The 8,777-nt window shown below is 39.1% G+C and overlaps 1 protein-coding gene across 1 annotated transcript in view; it reads left to right on the top strand.

Moving 5' to 3' along the window:
• The first annotated feature begins 450 nt into the window (after positions 1–450).
• IL33 (interleukin 33) overlaps positions 451–8,777 on the top strand; it is a 29,059-nt gene continuing 20,732 nt past the window's right edge. The window contains exon 1 of the mRNA XM_052645263.1: positions 451–504. The gene's annotated coding sequence lies outside the window, so the exon portion shown is untranslated. The remainder of the gene's footprint in view (positions 505–8,777) is intronic.

Genomic DNA, 8,777 nt, shown 5'->3' with positions numbered 1-8,777 from the left:
TTGGGCACGTAATCTGTGGGTTTTAATTATTTATTTATTTTTCCTCCCGGTTATGTTGCCCTCTATGGTTCCAAGACTCGCCACAGACTCGGCAGTGAGAGTGTTTTCTGGTGTTTGGAAACTTCTCTCTTTTTTAAGACTCCCTTCCTGGGACAGAGCTCTATCTTTTATATTTTTTCCTACCTCCTTTCTAAGACAATGGGCTGCTTTTCTGGGTGCCTGATGTCCTCTGCTGGCATTCAGAAGTTGTTTTGTGGAATTTACTCAGCGTTCAAATGTTCTTTTGATGAATTTGTGGGGGAGAAAGTGGTCTCCCTGTCCTATTCCTCTGCCGTCTTAGGACCGCATCCCCCTGAGTGCAGCACTTTAAAAGCATCATCTTTTAGGATTTTAAACAGCTCAGCTGGAATCCCATCACCTCTACTAGTTTTGGTTTTTTTTTTTTTCCACAGTAAAGCTTCCTGCGGCCCACTTGACCTCATACTCCAGGATGTCTGGCTCTAGGTGAGTGACCAAACCATTGTGGTTATCTGGTCATTAAGATTTTTTTCTGTATAGTTTTTCTATGTATTCTTGCCACCTCTTCTTAATCTCTTCTGCTTCTGTTAGGTCCTCACCATTTCTGTCCTTTATTGTGCCCATCTTTGCATGAAATGTTCCCTTAGTATCTCCAATTAAAGAGATCTCTAGTCTTTTTCATTCTATTGTTTTCCTCTATTTATTTGCATTGTTCACTTAAGAAGGCTTTCTTATCTCTTGTTGCTATTCTGTGGATCTCTGCATTCAGTTGGGTATATCTTTCCTTTTCTCCTTTGCTTTTCACTTCTTTTCTCAGCTACTTGTAAGGCCTCCTCAGACAACCACTTTGCCTTCTTCCCTTTCTTTTTCTTTGGGATGGCTTTGGTAACCACCTCCTGTACGATGTGAGGAACCTCTGTCCATAGTTCTTCAGACATTCTGTCTACCAGATCTAATTCCTTGAATCTATTTGCACATATGTGAGGCATGAGGTGGGGCAACCAAAGGGAATAAAACAACACATTGAACTGAATAATTCAAAATGTTGATCACACGAAAACCACAGAGCCAGAGACTAAACATAAAGTCAGCTTCTTTAAATGCTTTAGAACAAGCACTGACCCAAGAACAAGAAGACCTGGGTTCTATCAGGTTGAGTCATATACAAGTGTTATTTTTATAGGTCAAAATTCAGTAGTGCCAGTTTCATATTGCTCAACCCACAGTTCCTGCTACACCACTCTGTGGTGATCTTTGGGATTTGGATAGGGCTTCCACATCTGTCCAGCTGATGATGCCTGCCTTGCCTAGTTTGTAGGGTTTCTGCAAGGACCTATACAAATTATACAACACTTTATTGAGTGTCTGCTTATGAGTAGTTGCTTGGAAAACAAAAAATGACTAAGGTATAATGTTCATTCCCAAGGAGCTAACAGCCAATGAAGGAAACAAAGAGAAACAACATTGGATATGAGAAGCAAGTAAGGAAGGAAACAATAAATTCTATTGGATTGGTAGACAAAGTCATTTCAATTGAGCTCTAAAGGTTAAATAGAAGTTTCCCATGTAAAGGGGAAGAGACAAATTTAGCAAGAGGAGCAACTTGAACAAGGCATGCAGGTGTGAAAGTGCATGGTAACTTGAGGAACAGTAAATCATCCAGTGGGTCTAAAATGTACAGGGTAATGAGGAAAGGGGTGTGTGAGGCCAAAAAGTTTGAAGGGGTGGGTCACACCAGGGTATGAAAATGATTGGATAAGATGCATCTAGAGGAACTGTAAGAAAGCATAGAGTGTTTTACAAATGCTGTTATTTACCTTGAATACATAAAAGAAAGTTTCCCTGAAAACTCACACCATCCCTCCCTGAAACTCACATCATCCCTTCCCTGAAAACTCACAAAAGGTTTGGCTTGAGTCATAGATTGATTTGCCAGATTTCTAATAGAGTGTTTCCTCTCCCTAGGAGGCACGTAGAAATTTTCAGAGTGGTGGGGAGTGGAGAACAGGAAGTGATTCAGTTTGAGTGCTATCTCATTGTTGCCCCCTTCTTCCATATCAGTTAGTCTGATCTCCCCCAAGAAAGAATTAAAGCCACCACAAACAATGGAGGAGAGGGTCAGTGTAAGCACACTTCCTTCTTATCTTTTCCCTTCTGCTTCCCTGTAAAATCTCTCAGAATTAAGGCATTTAGTGTTGCCAAGCTTAGTCATATTTTCCATTTCCCCTCTCTCCTACCAGCCAGGATCAATTTTGGGGTGCTGACTTCTTTCAATAATTTTCTTGTACCCAACAATGGGTTAGTATAATTCCACTATACCCTCAGAGTTCCTCTGCACAAACAAGAACATGCAAGCCTGACAACACAGTGAATGGCATTGAAGGCCCAGGAATTCAATTTCACCTGATTCTACCAATGGCTCCCATGGAATAAGAGAAAGAACCAAATGGACTTGATTTCAAATTCTGCCTTTGCTACTTACTGACTATGTGGCCTTTTGCAAGACAGTTAATCACTCTATTTCCTCACTTCTAAAATGGAGGAAATAATATCAAATACTGGTGATATGGTGACTATTATAAACAATGTATGTAAAATATCTGATCCACAGAAGATGCCCAAGATACTGTAACTGTTATCACCATTAGTGTTATCGCCACCACCATCATTATTAAGAGTCTGAACTAATGCAGACTCCCTGCTGGTCTCATTCCTTCTCTCTTATTGCCCTCCATCTGTTCCTCACATGGCAGCCAGAGCACTCTTTAAAAAACTAAGTCATATTCCACCTTACTTAAAACCCTTCTTTGGCTTCCCATTGCACTTTGAATGAAATCCAACTCCTTCCCCTGGCCTCCAGGGCCCAGCCCTACTTGGTTTCTTCCTCCTTCCATCTCCAACCCCATTACATTATACTCTCCCAATTGCCCAATCTGCTCCAGCCACACTGGTGCTCTTAGTTCCCTAAAAACTGCAAGTTCTGTCAGGGCCTTTGCCCCTGGAGTTTTCTCTATCCAGAAGGCATCCTCTGTCCCCTTTCAGCCATATGTTCTTCACATCCTTTGGGCACAGCTTAAATGCCACCTTCTCTGACCACACTATCTTAGTTCCATTCTAGTCCTTAAACTTCCTCATCAATCTAATTCTTATTTATCATATTGATTTATTTGTATGGTTTATTTTCTCAAAATATATCTCCCCAAAAAAGAATAAACTCCAGGAGGGCAGGAAGAAGTTTGCTTTATTCACTACTGTATCCCTAGCACCTAGCTGAGCACTAGAAAAGTGTTTGATTTATTATTGTTATTCTTAGCACTCTGTGCAGATACAAATCCATACCACTTGTGAACTCGGGACCTCAGAGAGGTTGGGATTTCTCTATAATGATTACTAGCTATATTTCTTTTCAAAGCATTTAACTACTTTGTAGGACATCAAAGATTAAACTTTCTATTTTCTGTATCATCCAAATTGTCCATAATGAACATATATTTTTAATAAAAATTTCTCATAAACTCTGCATTTTAACAAGACTCCTCACTCCAATTTGATTAAATTCATTTATTTTAAAAGTAAAATCCACAAAGAGGAAAGAAAGACCAGCAGCCAACTTAACACTCTTAAGGGTATCAATTTTGGGAAGAGAGAAATTGCTAATCAAACCTGATATATAAGAGACATTTACTGATTCAATAAACAATTTTCCATTTGATCAAATGTAGATTATATGACAAAGTAAAATGAAAACTGTTGTGCAGTGTCCCATGGGTTAATGCTGATGGAATACATAGTCCCTGGCAACTAATGGGCACTCACTATTTGTGGAATGTAGGTTTCTGGAAGCCTTCTCCAGCCAAAGAAGCAATCATACACATGGCAACTTTGGAAATGATAATATCGCATACATTTTTGTTGTTGTTGTTGCTCAGAAATGAATTACCAACTAATGAATTTCTTTTTAAGACACTATTCCTTGATTAAAATCTCATTTCAGGTTTTTATTTTACTTTTTTGTGATTTAGTGTTAGTCGCTCAGTCGTATCCGACTCTCAGTGACCCTATGGACTGTAGCCCGCCAGGCTCCTCTGTCCATGGAATTCTCCAGGCAAGAATACTGGAGTGGGTGGCGATTTCCTTCAGGGTTTAGTGATTTAAATGTATGTCATTTCCTCTGAAATGTTCCTCTCCACTACACATACACTCTTACCCTCTTCTTCCTCCTTCTTTCTTAAAAAGTTCCTTTTCTTTCCTTGTATTGTCTAAAACATGGCTTTCCCCTTGTGACACCACTATTCTTAAGTCCACTCTCCTTCATTGTGTGCCCATTTCCTAGCACCAGTACAGGAAGTGGCACATTTCTCATTTTCCACTGCCCTTGGTAACCTCAACCCTGGGCCCAACTACTTATGTTAATGTCTTTCCATTCTGGTTACCAGGGATCCCAACATCCTTTTCTGTTTGAGTTGCCGCCTCTATCATCACCCTCAGTTGACTTCACTGCCTGTTTTAATGATTCTTTAGTCCTCTACAGGGCTTTGCTGGTGGCTCAGATGGTAAAGAACCCACCTGCAATGCACAGCTCACTGACAAAGCCTCATCCTGACCACCATTATCATCAGAACATCTCCACCTCCAAGATAAGAACACTGGAATTCACCTGTTTATAATATAAAACAAGCTTCTGTAATTTTACTTCTCCCACTCCCATTTTTAAAACCTTTAGAAATTGTGCTAAAATGTAACAATAAATATAACACATCTGATCTTCATTTTAATCATTTTAAGTGTATATGAAATACACTGACATTAGTGAGCAACCATCATAATCCAGCTCCAAATTTTTTTCATCTTCCCAAAATGAAGCTTGATATCCATGAACAGTATTACCCCATTCCCTAGTTAAGTCTTTTAAGCATATTTATATTTCCCTTAATCGCTGTAAAGCTTCTCACAACCTACTTTATGAAGAAGAATCAGGCCATTTTACAAGACCCTCAAGTTCATGTTCCTAGACCTGACATTTCACATCTCCCTCATTCTCTCACTTTCCCTCCTCTCCTGCACAAAGAAATATGCCCCCTCCTTTTCAAAGCTGACCTTCCACTAGTATTCTTTCCCCCTCTCTCTTCTCTGTCTCCTCTGGGACTTTGATATAGAAAACTATTTATATAGTTTTGATATAGAAAACTATATCAGTTTTCTCTTTCTCATTCACTACTTTCTCTCTACATTGAAATACACCTAGGAGTTTAATATTCTAATAAAAAATAATAATAACGGGTTAAGTTTTACTATGTTCTAGCTATTATGCTAAGTGCTTAAAATGTACCTCCTTATATAATTCTCATAAAAATCCCATGAGTTCAAAATATTATAAGAAAAAGTGTTATTATGAGGAACCTGAGGCTTTAGAGACATCAAGTAACTTGCCCTAGACTTTCACCTGACTAGTTAGCAGCATCCTCCCTTCTCCATGCTGCTGTCAAGATACCATTTTCTCTGTGTTTCCCTTTCATTACTGTACTTTTTAAAAAGTCTTTATTCTTTCTTCTTCACACTGTGCAGTGCACTACAGTTTCCTACCTTGCCTAAAGGACTCTCTCCAAGGCCTCTAATCTGCTAGTTCTCTGCACTGCTCATCAAATGTTCCTTTTTGAGAGGATCTGCTTTCTTAGCCTTCATAATATGACCTGTTTTTTTTTTTTTGTCCTTCTCTTTCTGATCTTCTTTGCTAACTCCTTTTCTTCTCTTACCCCTTAAATGTAAGTCTCCACAGTTCCATCTAGACACAGCTTTCTCTTCCTGCTCCACACTCAGCTGAGCCAATCTCACTTTGCTCCCACATAATCAACAGTTATGCTTTCACAAATGAACAAATCCACATGGCTAACTCTGGCCTTCTCAACCCACAACCCAGCTCCAGCTCCCTGCTGAAATTTCCATATAATTGTTCCTTAAGTTTGAGATACCATTTGCCCCATATTACTCATTACTTGTTCCTGTCAATGAACTCTTCACCTGAGTTTCCTACCCAGACCACTGGCACCAATTTCACTTCCCTTTGCCTTCCCTTCCCCTGTCCAGAGCTAATACACCCACATCCAAAAAGAGCTATGGAGGCTCTGTGGCAGACACAACACTGAACTGCGAATGAATTTTTGTTCTAATCCTGACTCAGCCACTAAAGACCTATGCAACAATGGAGGTAGGACCAGGGATCTCTGGGGCCCTTCCTCATTCAACATTCAAGGATTCTTATGAAATATGCCTGAAGCACTAATCACATTCATCCCCTCCTGACTACTCTCACTGACACTGCCCTAGCTCTATCCTCACTGCTTTTTGCCTGGGTTATTTAGTTGGCCTCCTAACTGGCATTCTTTCCTTTCTTCTAGTCCTTCATACAGCCATAAAATTACATTCATAAAACACATCTTTGATATTTCTCACTTGCTTAAAAAACTTATAAAAGATTCCTGTTAGCTACAGAGTAAAAGTCAAACTCCTTACCATTATATTCACAGCTCCTTGAATTCTACTCCCCACATAACATATGAAGCCTCACTTTTTCTAAATTGGATTACAAAGGTGTTTGGGATAAGCATTTGGGGAAAAAAAAATCCCTAAATTACTCTTTGTACTAGACATAATAAGGGATTAAAGATTTAAATATTAAATAGTAAAGAATAAAACTTTTAGAAAGTGGCATGATAAGTTAATTTATAATCTTTGAGGAGGGGGTGTCTTCAAAGCAGGACACAAAATTCAGAAGTTATAGAAGGAAATGTTGATTAAAATTTATGACATAACATGGGTGTACCTATGCCTGATTCTTGTTGATGTTTGACAGAAAACCACAAAATTCTGTAAAGCAATTATCCTTCAATTAAAAAATAAATAAATTGGCAAAAAATCAATCAAACATGAGTAAACCTATGGCTGATCATCTTGATGTTTGCTAGAAACCGGTGCAACACTGTAAAGCAATTATCCTTCAATTAAAAATAAATAAAATTTTTAAATATCTTAAAAAAATTTGCCACATAATACTGGAAAACTTTTATGAAAAAATATTTTAAATGCAATTAATAAAGTAATAATCGGTACTGGGGAAATTTTTTCACAGACAACAGTTTCACCTCTTGATTTACAAAGAGTTCATATAAGTCATTAATTTACAGACAATGACAACAAACATGTTTTTTAAAAAATGCTAAATCTCACTAAATAATTAAAGAAACAAAATTCAAAACCATGAGCTATTTCCCACTCTTTAGAAAGCAAACATTTTAAAGGTGGTGACCTCCCCTACCCGCACTGGACCCCTGCTGCTAAGGCAATGGAGAAAGGGCATGCACTTGAATTGCTGAAATTACAAATCAATAAAAACTTTTTGAAGTCAGTTGGATAATATCTATCAAAATATAAGATGCTTATACAGTTTGATCCAGAAATCTTGCTACAAGGAATGTATGCTACCAATGAACTTCCAAAGGCTTACCAGAATCACAACACACAAACACACACACACACATAGACCTGTAAGTTACAACACTGGTTATAGCAGAAAAGAAGAAAAGGGGAAAACTGGAAACGGCCAAGGAATTCATCAACACAAGATTGCTTATAGTATATTTATATGATTATATATATTGTTGTTGCGGCCCTGTAATGGACCGGAACCTGGTGGTCCAGAGTCGACGTTAAGAAAGTGAAAGAGAAAGAGAGAGAGAGAGAAAGACAGACAGATAGACATGGGGACCCAAGCTCTGATGGAGAAAGGGTGCTTTATTAGCAGAAATGCAGGCTTATATATCTTTATAACAGACTGGTTCCAAATAGGAAAAGGAGTACGTCAAGGCTGTATATTGTCACCCTGCTTCTTTAACGTCTATGCAGAGTACATCATGAGAAACGCTGGGCTGGAAGAAGCGCAAGTTGGAATCAAGATTGCCGGGAGAAATATCAAGAACCTCAGATATGCAGATGACACCATCCTTATGGCAGAAAGTGAAGAGGAACTAAAAAGCCTCTTGATGAAAGTGAAAGTGGAGAGTGAAAAAGTTGGCTTAAAGCTCAATATTCAGAAAACGAAGATCATGGCATCCGGTCCCATCACTTCATGGGAAATAGATGGGAAAACAGTGGAAACAGTGTCAGACTTTATTTTTTGGGGCTCCAAAATCACTGCAGATGGTGATTGCAGCCATGAAATTAAAAGACGCTTATTCCTTGGAAGATAGCTATGACCAACCTAGATAGCATATTGAAAAGCAGAGATGTTACTTTGCCAACAAAGGTCCGTCTAGTCAAGGCTGTTTCCTGTGGTCATGTATGGATGTGAGAGTTGGACTGTGAAGAAAGCTGAGAGCCCAAGAATTGATGCTTTTGAAGTGTGGTGTTGGAAAAGACTCTTGAGAGTCCCTTGGACTGCAAGGAGATCCAACTAGTCCATTCTGAAGGAGATCAGCCCTGGGATTTCTTTGGAAGGAATGATGCTAAAGCTGAAAGTCCAGTACTTTGGCCACCTCATGTGAAGAGTTGACTCACTGGAAAAGACTGTGATGCTGGGAGGGACTGGGGGCAGGAGGAGAAGGGGAAGACAGAGGATGAGATGGCTAGATTGCATCACTGACTCAATGGACATGAGTCTGAGTAAACTCTGGGAGTTAGTAATGGACAGGGAGGCCTGGCGTGCTGCGATTCATGGGGCCACAAAGAGTCAGACATGACTGAGCACTGAAATGAACTGAATACAT

The sequence above is a fragment of the Budorcas taxicolor genome, chromosome 8 (genome assembly GCF_023091745.1).
Source record: "Budorcas taxicolor isolate Tak-1 chromosome 8, Takin1.1, whole genome shotgun sequence".
In the NCBI taxonomy this organism is placed as follows: domain Eukaryota; kingdom Metazoa; phylum Chordata; class Mammalia; order Artiodactyla; family Bovidae; genus Budorcas; species Budorcas taxicolor.
The sequence above is the reverse complement of the archived record's forward strand: the minus strand, read 5'-3'. Positions and strand labels throughout refer to the sequence as shown.